Here is an 11869-nt window from a genome sequence, read left to right on the forward strand (position 1 = left end):
GTCCTCTAACACACTGAGCCACAATCTCTGGTAGAGAAGACAGGCCTTTGAAAATGGCAGCCATAGGACAGAGGTGAAGGGAGACTCTCATTGTGCAATACAGAGCATTTGCCCAGGACAACTGACCCTTGCATCAGCTAGAGCTTGGACCTAAGATCATAGAGAAGGGAGAACAAAAGAGAGGGAGGTCCTGGTAGCACCCAAGCTGGAGCTTCGCACCACCAGGGAAGATTTTGCGGGCTGGAACTAAAGGTGAGAAGAAGGAGGTATGGTGGCATGTGCGGTCATCCTAGAATGCAAGAAGACAGTAAGCTTGTGGCCAGCCTAGGCTATACAGCAAGACCCCGTCAGATAGACGATTGATAGATAGAAGATAGATACAGAGATAGATACATAGAGAGAGAGGAGGAATGTTCTGGCAGCATATGACACTAAGTAGACCTGTGCTGGAGCAGAGGGACATGTAGAAAATAGGTATACAGCGGGCAGGGCAGAATCAGCTCATACAGCTCCTTGAATTGGGCCAGGAGGTGAAGGCATGCGGAGACAACTTGACAGGAAGTGGGGAGTCATTGAAGAATTTTGAGCAGGTTGAGCAGGGGAAGGATGTGACATGTTGAAAGGGATGTTTTCAAAGGCAGAGCCTGTCTGCTGCCTTCTGCTAAGTGCAGGCTGGAGTGCGGGTGGGGGGATGGGAGGAGGAAGCTGGCAGACCAGCTGCAGCTCTCCAAGGCAGAGGTAAATGAGGAGAACTCAAGCTAAGGCAAAGGTGATGGAGAAGATGGGAGATTCCAAGTTCTACCCGAGGGGTAGGCATTTAAGGGGCAAAATTTCCTCAGGGCACAGACCATGCATGCCTGGTTTATTTCTGTACCCCTAGAACCTAGCACCATGTTTGGTACATGGCAGGCACTCTATTTTATAGATGGCTGACTGAATGCCTCCATGAAGACTGACACCGAGCAGAGCACCTGTTTAATAAACAGGAAGCAACAGTGGAATGAAAAATAACTGACTAGAGGCTTGACTGTTCAATGACTTGGATTACATTCACTCCCTTTTACTGTCCCTGAACCTACACTGACAATGCGGTATAGGAAGGCAGCATGCACGTGGACACCAGAGGACAACTTGTCCTTTGAACCATGTAGGTTCTAGACATCGAACTCAGGTAATCAGGTTTGCACAGCAAGCACCTTTAGCCATGGAGTCAGTCCATCGGCCCACGTTCATCTTTAACAAACGGTAAAAATGTAAGTACAGCCAGGCAGTGGAGGCGCACGCCTTTAATCCCAGTACTCAGGAGGCAGAGCCAGGTGGATTTCTGTGAGTTCAAGGCCAGCCTGGTCTACAGAGCAAGTTCCAGGACCGACAGGGCTACACACAGAAACCCTTTCTCAAAAAATCAAATATATATGTGTGTGTGTGTGTGTGTGTGTGTGTGTGTGTGTGTGTGTGTGTTTGTGTGTGTGTGTGTACTGTTTAAAATAAATTTCTTTGTGATTTATTAACAGTAAATATTTGATTATAAAATAATTTTTAAGATGGGGTCTTACTATGTTGAACTCTCTATGTAGATCAGGCTGGCCTTGAGCTCACAGAGATCTACCTGATTCCTGAGATTAAAGGTATGTGCCACCATGCCCCAGCCTCTTTTTATACACCTCTATAGTCAGTCAGAGAAGATCATAAAATTTTCTCAGGTGGAAAAGGCTCATGTCTAGACAAAGAACAGAATGGGGTGGTTAAGAGTTCAGGCCCAAGAATCAGGCTGTTTGGGGTTGATGTCCTAGATGCAACACCACCTAACTGTGTGGCCCTGGCAAATGGCTTAGCATTTGGGTTTTGATTTCTTCATCTGTAAAATGTCCAGCATCTTGTTGGGCCTCACATGGTTACTCTGAGGTTATGTGTTTAATGACAACCGCTTCTCAATTCAAGTTGCTGTTTACACTTAATTCTAAATATACACCCTTAGGCAAGTCATCCCTCTCCTTCAGCTCTGGTTTCCTCCCGAGTCTTCTGTAAGGCATACCTTGTAAACATCTCCCCACCTGTACTATATGTTCATCATCTACCTCACACAGAGGTATGTCTACCCTTCGAGCTTCCCCTTTGCTAACTCTACACTTAGAAGGTCCATTCATACTTCCAGAAAACGCACACACAAATAGACAGGGAACAGGATTGACGCATTTTAATTACGATAGATAGCTTGTAAACATTCCAACTCACTCAGCTCGCACCATTAAATTCCAGTCCCCTCCTCTAGTTTCCAAATGCTCTGCTTCCTTGTTTATCATCACCCCAGACCCTAAAGGAAAGTGATCCCAGAGGCACTGCTATCCCGGACAGGTCTAGCCAAACTCCAATTTGGGATGAAGACTCCCCAAATTCTTCCTTTAGATTTCTCATCCCTCACCCTACTCCAAGCCAGAGGTCTACAATCACATCAACCTCTGCTGCCCTCTGCTGTGTGGCTTCAGATGTGCTGGCTCCAGTTGGCCCAGTACAACCAGCTTCTGGGGAGTACCTGTCAGCTTCTCCAGCCCTTGCTGAACTCAGAACTCTCAAACATTGTACATGTCTTCTGTAATATGCATGCTTTTCCCTAATGGTCCTACACGCAGCCTCTCTTATTTAGACCCAGCATAGCCCTGCCACAGCTGATGAGGTCCATGAGAACAGAGTTGTCTTCACCAAAGGTGAGCTACTACAGACATCCATCCATATTCTCATATAAATCCCAGTTTTAAATATTCCACTATCATTTATTGAGCATTTGCTGTGTGCCTGGTGCCATACTACATGCCACATATATGTTATCTTAATGAATGCTGGCACCAACTTTGCAAGTAGGTAAGATTATTGTCCCCATTTTACAGTTGAAGAAAATAAGACTTGGAAAATTAAATGGCATGCCCAAAGCTAAAAAGGCAGAGATGAGACATAAATGCAGATCTATCTAGTTCCAAAGCTCTATCTTTTTAACCACTGACCATGGTGTAGAGAGTAGTTTGGAGGGGAAGAGAGCAAAGATAGACATGCTCATTAGGGTCCATGGCAACAGTTAATGAAAACACAGGGGACATGATGAGTTTTACATGTATTTAGGAGATGGGCATGGTAAGACATGGTGTTTGACTGAATGTGGAGATAGAGGGGAGGAAGGGATCTGAAATTGCCCTCAGGATTTATGTCTCGGGCATCTGAGTAAACAGGGACATGTTGGTAGTTTGGGGACAACAAAGGAATGCATTTTGGCTCTGCTGACTATGAGATATATCATTTGTTCCCTGAGTCCAGAGCTCATGAAAGAAGTCTGGGTTGGTGTCAGTTTATAGAGAGTGAGATTATCTAAAAGCAATGTGAGTCATCAGGAAAGAAGAGCCCTGAGGCTGAAACACTATTAGTAAAGGAGAAAACGGTGTAGAAGGAGGACAGAGAAGAAGTAACCGTGAATATAGTCTGTTTGGGTTTGGTTTGAGACAGGGTGCTGCAATGCAGCCCAAGAAATCCTTGAATTCACATTCCTCCTGCCGCCCCTCTAGAGTGTTGTTAGGATTATGAATTTGTGTCACCACGTCTGGCAAGAATCAGCCATGGACACAAGGAGAAAACCAGGAATAACTGTCAAGGAACTCAAAGGAGGGGAGGGTTTTGAGGAGGGAATAGTTCTACTAGGTCAGCTGCCACAGAGAAGTCAATACTCTAAAAGAGGTCCTTTAAGCTGGGCAGTGGTGGCGCACGCCTTTTATCCCAGCACTTGGGAGGAAGAGACAGGCGGATCTCTGTGAGTTCAAGGCCAGCCGGGTCTACAAAGTAAGTTCCAGGATAGCCAGGACTGTTATGTAGAGAAACCCTGTCTCAAAAAACCAAAAACCAAAACCATAAAAAAAAGTGGTCCCTTGGCTATTGTAATTATTGTAATAATATTGTAATATTGTAATTACCTTAATCGTTGCATTACTCTGTTATCTCTGTGTCTGTGGGTCTCTCATATGGTCTAGAAAGTGGCCAGAGCACTGGGTGGTAGAGGATAGCTAATGTACCCGGGTGCTAACTGAGCATCTCTGCCTCTCCTCCTGTGGTCTCACCATCTCTCCAAGCCACCTTTCTCATAGGCTGCTTTGAGTTCCCTGGTAGCTTAGAAGTCCCGGGGTAGTTGGAGTACTTGCAAAGCCTTGTGGGGATTCATTCAGTGTGTGAAGGACTCAATGCTGTGTCCCTCATGTGGAGAAAACTCACATGTGGAGATTTTAGTCTCCAGTGGGGTGGGATTTAGAGAAGGAACCTTTAGAAAGTCATTCGATGGCCCGTGCTAGTACTAGTTACTTTCCTCAGTGCTGGGACAAAATAGTTGACAAAAGAAAGTTAAGGAAGGACAAGTTTGTTCCAGCCCTCAGTTTGAGGGGACAGTCTGATGGCAGGGAAGGCCTGGTAACAGGAACCAGAGGCAGCTGATCACATTGCATCTGCTGCTGGGAAGCCGAGAGGCTGAATGCTGATGTGCTCGGCTTGCTTCCTCCTCTGTATTCAGTCCAGGACCGAATGGAACGGTACTGCCCACATTTAGAGTGTGCTTTCCCACAACAATTAACCCAATCTAAAAGTCTCTCACAGCGTGAGGAAGATGGAGACTCCTTCACCATCTGCTAGTTTTTAAAGTAGTCATAAAAATCTGCCCCGTCACAAATTAAAGAGTACCATGGGAAGCCACTGGTAACTACAAGAGTACCTTTAGTGGGGTGGCGAGGACTAAAAACAGAGGGTGAGGATGGGAAACTTTACAAAGAAAGTCACAAAATAGCCAAAAAAAAAAAGACATGTTCCCAGATTTTTTTAAGATTGTTTTATAAACATAGATATTCTCCTGAGATTAGTCTAAACATCTAAAGCCATCTTGAATCCAATAATAATAGGGGTTTTTATAGGACCTGATGAGCTGATTATGTAGAGACTAAAATATGCAACATGACAAAGAAGGATTTGAAAAACAGAAAGCAAGGCCTGTACTACCAGCTATCAAAACACATCAACTACAGTCAACAAACATGTGGGATACTAGCACAGGAACAGATCATGGAACAAGGCAGAGTTCAGTGTGGTCCCACGAGAGTGTTAAGTTATACTTCATGATGAGTAAGGCATTGTAAGTCACAGAGCAAAAGACATACTAGTCAATAAATAGTTTCGGGACAATTGCCAAAATTGAGGAAAAACCCAAAATATTGTTGGATCTGTACTTCTTATCAAATCTAAAGTCCACATGGATTAATGAGCTAAGCGTGCGCACTTCCACACATACACACACACACACACACACACACACACACACACACACACACACACACACACACCCCTAAAACTCTGTAAGAAAATTTAGGATAGCATTTTTGAAGTCGCAGACCATAGAAATTAAAAATGAGTATTTTTTTTAGATACTTAAGGCACACATGCACACACATACACACACAAAAAAGTTGATAAGAATTTAAAACATTGATAAGATCCAGTATCGACAACTTTGTGGAAACAGCTATTTTCATACTCTGTTGGGAGAATGTGAACGGGCTCAGCTTTTTTTGGAGGGCAATTTGGCAGAATCCATTAAAATGAAAATGTGCTTTTTCTATTTCTAGATATGGATCCTAGATAAATCCTTCTGCATGCCCACAGATTTTCACTGTACCTGTTTGCAACAATGCCAAGTCCCGAGCAATCCAAATGGCCATTAGTCATGGAATGCAAGCAGAGGAGCGCTTGAAGTATGGGGGTAAGTGTCAGGAATTGCTAACGAAGGCAACAGGAAATGGAGCTGACCCAGGATTAAGGAAAAAGGTTGCCAAGCAGCATGAAGAGGTCCGCCAACGTTGGGCACTGTGAATCTGAAGTGACCTCAATCTCAGAGCTAAAATGTATTCTCCCATGGAGAAGACAGATGGTTCAAATGCCCTGGGATTTACACACTCATTCAATTAATATTTATTATTTCACTGCCTACAAGTGACAGCAGTATTCTAGGTCTTTGGATACAGGATTGGACAAAAAAAAATACATAATATAATCCAAGTAAATGCTCTGAAGAGTAATTAAAATAGAAGGTAAATGATGACAGAAATACTGTTGAAGCATGGAGACCAGAGAAGGCCTCTATGCAGAGGTGACATATGAACAGAAGTCAGTGTGAAATGAAAGAGGGGTTTCTAGAAAAAGACTATTCCTGGACAGGACACAGCTCATTTGGTAAAATGTCTGATATACAAACATGAGGTCCTACCTTCAGATCACCAGCACCCACGTAATAACCAGGTGTAGTGGCACACGTATATAACCTTAGTCCAGGGAGAGGATGGAGGCAGGAAGATCCCTGGAGCTCAACGACCAGCCAGTCTAGCCAAATTGATGAGTCGAAGATTCAGGGGGAGACCCTGTCCCAAAAATTAAATTGGGGAATTGGCAAGATGGCTCAGAGGATTAAAGCATGATGGCCTGAGTTTGAGCCCCAGAACTCACATGATGGAAGGAAAAAAACCAATTCCTAAAAGTTGTCTTCTGACTCCTACCTGAGGACCATGGAACACACATGACTATACTCTTTCTTATACACACTACACAATATAACACTAATATTAAAGTGATGAGTGATCAAAGAGGACACCTGATGTCTACCTCTATCTTCCATATACATGTACACACAGATGTGCTTGAGTGTGCATGCAGGTGTGCATACACTCACACAAACACATACACACATATACACAAAAGAACATCTTATTTGTAGGAATGGCACGTGCAAAGGTCTCGGGGTGGAAGATTGAGAGGATGAATGGACAAAGGAACAGAAGAGTTATATGCAGTGGGATTACATGGTGTCTTAGTTTGGGTTTCTATTCCTGTGAAGAGACACCATGATCATAGCAACTCTTATAAAGGAAAACATTTAATTGCGGGTGGCTTACAGCTTCAGAGATTTAGTCCCTTATCATCATGGTGGGACATGAGAGCGTGCAGGCAGACATGGTGCTGGAGAATGAGCTGAGAGCCCTACATCTTGATCTGCAGGCAACACAAAGCAACTGTGTATTACACTGAGCATAACGAGCAAAGGAGACCTCAAAGCCCACCACCACAGTGACACACTTCCTCCAACAAGGCCACACCTACTCCAACAAAGCCAAAACTCCTAATAGTGCCACTCCCTTGGGGGCCATTATCTTTCAAACCACCACACATGGGTTGGACTGAGGGAAAATGTAGTTTGAACAAAATAAGGAAATTGAGACCAGAGGATGCTGATAAGTGGACAGGAAAATCATAGGTAAAACAGAGGAAGATTTGGCATGGTGGAGAGTCAGGTGTGGGAAGAATAAGGACTAAAGGTCTATAAAGGATAGTGAGATGTGCTCAGAGAATAAGGGACTGGAGTTCAGAAAGTCAGAGGACAACAATTCCAGGCAATGCCTAGGCCCCATATGCTGCTATGGATTAGGGGCTGAGGATGTGTGGAGAAGCAAGGACTGAGAACTGAGGAACTGTGAACTGGAAGAACTCCAAAGGGTCATTGACAGGAAACTTGGTATCATCCAGGTGGACATGCTTTAGTAAGAGGCATCCATAAGCTTGTTGCCATGCTCTTCCTCACGACTGGGGGAGTGTTGGGGGACAGATGACAGTTAGAGGCATAACAGGAAGGGCCGACCCGGCTTCCAGACGAAGCAGCACTTGAAGAGAGACTAGGAGGCCTTGACAAGGCCAAGCCAAGGAGAGAAGAACCCGAGAAAAGGACAAAGGTAGCCTGGCTGGGGTGGAGATGGTAGAAAGATGGCACAAGATGGCTGAGAGATAAAAATATCGGGCTACCAAAGAGGACAGATGGCCAGCAAAGTTCCGAAAGGCCACCAAATGGAGGTCTGAGGGAAACCGACTAGAATCTTGCCAAGTCCCAGTGGTGTTCTAGCCAAGTATCCTTATGCAATGTGAGGTCCTTGAAGTGGCAGCGCAGGTTTGTGACATGCCTGGCTAAGCACAGAACTCGAGGCCGGGGCTCGAGAGCTGACTTCCTGTACACACAGAATGGAACCAAACTAACTGGTGGGCAGAGAACTGGTTCTCAGCCCATAGCTACCAATAGTGCAGGAGGAGACAAGGAAAGGAAGAGTGGAGGAAGAGAGAAGAGAGGAAGGAGGAGGAGCAGGCGGAGGGGAGGAGAAAGAGGAAGAGGCAGCATGGAAGAGCCACAAGCAGTTAGGAGCTGCTCGCTAAGGCTACCAGCCACGACAAAGGGACAGCCAACATGCGCCCTGTCAGGAGAAACGACCATTGCTGCTGCCCTACTGTCTGAGTACGACCGTGGGCTACGTAACTCTGAAGATCAAATTCCATGAAGTGAACTGTCCCCCCCCCTTTGCCCATACCCTACACGTGCTCACCAGCGCTGACATGCACACTTAGGCACAAAGAAGCATTTGCTGAGCTTGTTTTTCCCCACACAGTACTGAGGACAAAACGGGAAACTTTTACATGCTGGGCAAGTATCCTACCACTGAGCTGTACTTCTCTCTCTCTCTCTCTCTCTCTCTCTCTCTCTCTCTCTCTCTCTCTCTCTCACACACACACACACACACACACACACACACATTTTCTTAACCATTTTGACACAGAGTCTCACATGTGGCCTGAATCTCACACAATTCCTGTGCCTCAACCTCCCAAGCCCCTAAAATTAAAGACTTGCACCACCAAGTCCAATGCCAGGTAGCTTTTTGTTGCTGTGGGTCAGGTACAAAAAAAGGAGCACACAACAGCATCCCAGAAACCTTCTGAGGCTAGAAAACCCACCCCATTCAAGACATTCTTTTTGGAAGAGGGATGGGGAGGCTGGCCCATGCATTGCTGGGGTCCAGTGTCAACAAATTCATGTTAATCCTAGTCTTCTAGGCTCTGTCCTGAAGACAAAATTCTGTAACAGCAAGCTCCTGCCCTCAGGGCTAGGTGATGTAGAAAGGGAAAACTAAGAAAGCAAAGGGTTAGGGCAAAGTTTTTCATTTTTTAATGCTCAAATAAAATGAGTTTTTGTTTCTTTCTTTCTTTATTGTTTGTTTGTTCTGAGACAGAAAGGACAGGTCCAGGTCAGAATTTGGGATGGTAAGGAAGAAAGCAAAGGAGGCCTGCTGAAGAGAGATCCTGAAAAGCAACTCCTCCAGTCTCCGGACTTGGCCTTTAGTGTGGTCTGAAGTCCAAAGATGCAACAGCAGAAGTGAACTATCTGTGCAGGCCACAGGGGGACTGGAGTGTGTGACTCATGGGTTTTCAAACAACTTTGATAAAAAGGACCGTTGGCCATTCACCCTGCCCATCCTGAATGATTGCTTTCCACTTCAGGACTGTGGCCAATATTTGAGGTCAAGTCTCCCAAATGATGAAAGCAAAGGCAGTGGTTTCTGGATAAGGAGATAAGAGAGGTTGAGGATGCAGGCAGGTGAGGTCATTGCCACCACCAAGGCCAAGGCAAGGTCCCAGGGGATGGAAGTGGAAGGCTAAGTACTGAGTAGACACATCGCAGGGCAGAGTTCACAAGATGAGGACGGGATGCCTGGGTGGCTGGATTGCTTTTGAGACCTAGATCCCATTGAGTCTTGCCGTTGTAACAATAACCGCCACCTCAGCAATTCTGGTGCCAGGGACAGAAAGGACTAGGTGTAGTTGAGACCTGCTTTGCTGCTGGTCATGTATGTCCATGAACAAACACAAAGCATTTAGGTTTTGCTCTGGCAGGCAAGCTGCAGCAGCTTCCTAGAGACTAACTACCCTGTCCACCTGCTCTGCTCCTTGTCGAGCCAGAAGACTTTCAGGTTTATGGTAACAGCATGTCACAGGTGAAGAACTGAGGGTTCAGATAGGTGATGTTACTGCCTGAGGCCACGCAGGTGACCACTGACAGGAACTGTCTCTGAAGGCTAGCTCTGCATGAGCCCGTGCTTGCCCTATGAGGTGGCTGGTACAACCCGAGGAGGTGAGTGCCTTTGAGCAGACATTACCTCCATCCTCTTGTTTCTGGGAACTACTGCTTCACCAGTCCTGGAAAGGGTAGCAAAGAGGAGCTGGGACAGGGGTGGAGGGGAGACAAGAGCTTTGGCAGTCACAGAATGGCATGGAGTTCTCCCAGTTCTTGGCCCTCAGGTTGGGGACTTCTGCCCTTTGCTTTTCCCCCCTGAAGATAGAGGTCACAGAGCATCCTCATTTATTTTGACTCTGCCTTGTCAGGGAGTCCCAAGACGGCCCCCCTTTCCCTCTACAAAACGGTCTACTTCATCATTTTTTATTGTTTGATAATTTCATACATACATGCATATAAGGTGTTTTGATCAAATCCACCCCCATTATCTCCTCTCCAATTCCTCTACGATACCACCCACTGTAGCAGGCTTTTTCTTTTTCTTTTTTTCTTTTTTTTGGTTTTCTGAGACAGGGTTTCTCTGTCTAGCTTTGCGCCTTTCCTGGAACTCACTTGGTAGCCCAGGCTGGCCTCAAACTCACAGAGATCCACCTGGCCCTGCCTCCCGAGTGCTGGGATTAAAGGCATGCATCACCACCGCCTGGCAGGCTTTTTCTTTTAGGCCACCAACCAGCTCCCAAGTCATGACACAGAGACTTAGTATTAGTTTTGAATGCTTGGCCTTGTTCAGGCTCGTTTCTTTTAACTTAAATTAACCTGTTTCTCTTTATCTACTTTTGCCCCAGGCCTTTTTACTTTTCTTTACTTCCGTACATCTTACTTTCACTGCTTCTTGTGTCTGGGGGCTGGGGGCTGGGGGCTGCCTGCCTTCTGGTCCCCAGAGTCTCCCTTGTTATCTCCTCTTTCTTCCTGTTCCTCCTTCTCTCTTGTTCCTAGAGTTCTCCTATTTATTCTCTCTGCCTGCCAGCCCTGCCTATCCTCTCCTGCCTAGCTATTGGCCACTCAGCTTTATGTTAGACCAATCAGGTGCCTTAGGCAGGCAAGGGGAAACAAATGCAATACACCTTTACATCATTAAACACACGTCCTTATATCATTAAACAAATGCAGCAGAAACAAAACACATCTTTGCCCAGTTAAAATAATATTCCGTAATATCCCACCTCACCACTGTTCCGTCTCAACTTCTTGCACTTTAAAAAAAAAAAATCCACTGAGTCCCATTGGTGTTGCCTGTATGTGCACGGGTGTGGGACTATCTACTGAAGCGTGGGTAGCCTCTCAGGGGCTACATATCTGAAAAAAAAAAAAAAGACTCTCCCTCCCGTAATAGCAATCAATTACCAATAGCTCCTCAGATAAGGGTGGGACTTCATGAGCCGCCCCCCCTCCCACATCCATGCTAGGAACACTTCATCATTCTTTTGTGTGTTGTGTTGTGTTGTTGTTTGTTTGTTTGTTTGTTTGTTTGTTTTGAGACATGGTCTCTCTGCTATGTAGTCCTGGCTGTCCTGGAACTCACTCTGTTGACCAGGATGGCCTCGAACTCATAGAGATCTGCCTGCCTCTGCCTCCTGAGTGCTGGGATTAAGGGCATGTGCCACCACCGCCCGGCTACACTTCATTCTTAAATGGACTGTTGAAAGCCACCTTAAATTCAGTGTGGCTATAAACAGGAGGTTAAATACATTAAAAAATAAAGTCAAAGCTGGACATGATGGCTGAAGCCTGTAAGCCTAGTAGTCAGGAGGCTGAGGCAGGAGGATTGTAAATTCAAGGCTACACTAGGCTAGGCTTTTGATACAAAACCTTGGATCAAAACTAATAATAAATTGTCACTTGGAAGAATTTCTATCTGGGCTCACAGGGCCCCGAAGGTTCTCAAAAGCCTTTCCTTGGAGCTGGCTTAGA

This window comes from Peromyscus californicus, unplaced genomic scaffold (genome assembly GCF_007827085.1).
Source record: "Peromyscus californicus insignis strain IS unplaced genomic scaffold, ASM782708v3 Scaffold_10__1_contigs__length_136768540, whole genome shotgun sequence".
Taxonomy (NCBI): Eukaryota; Metazoa; Chordata; class Mammalia; order Rodentia; family Cricetidae; genus Peromyscus; species Peromyscus californicus.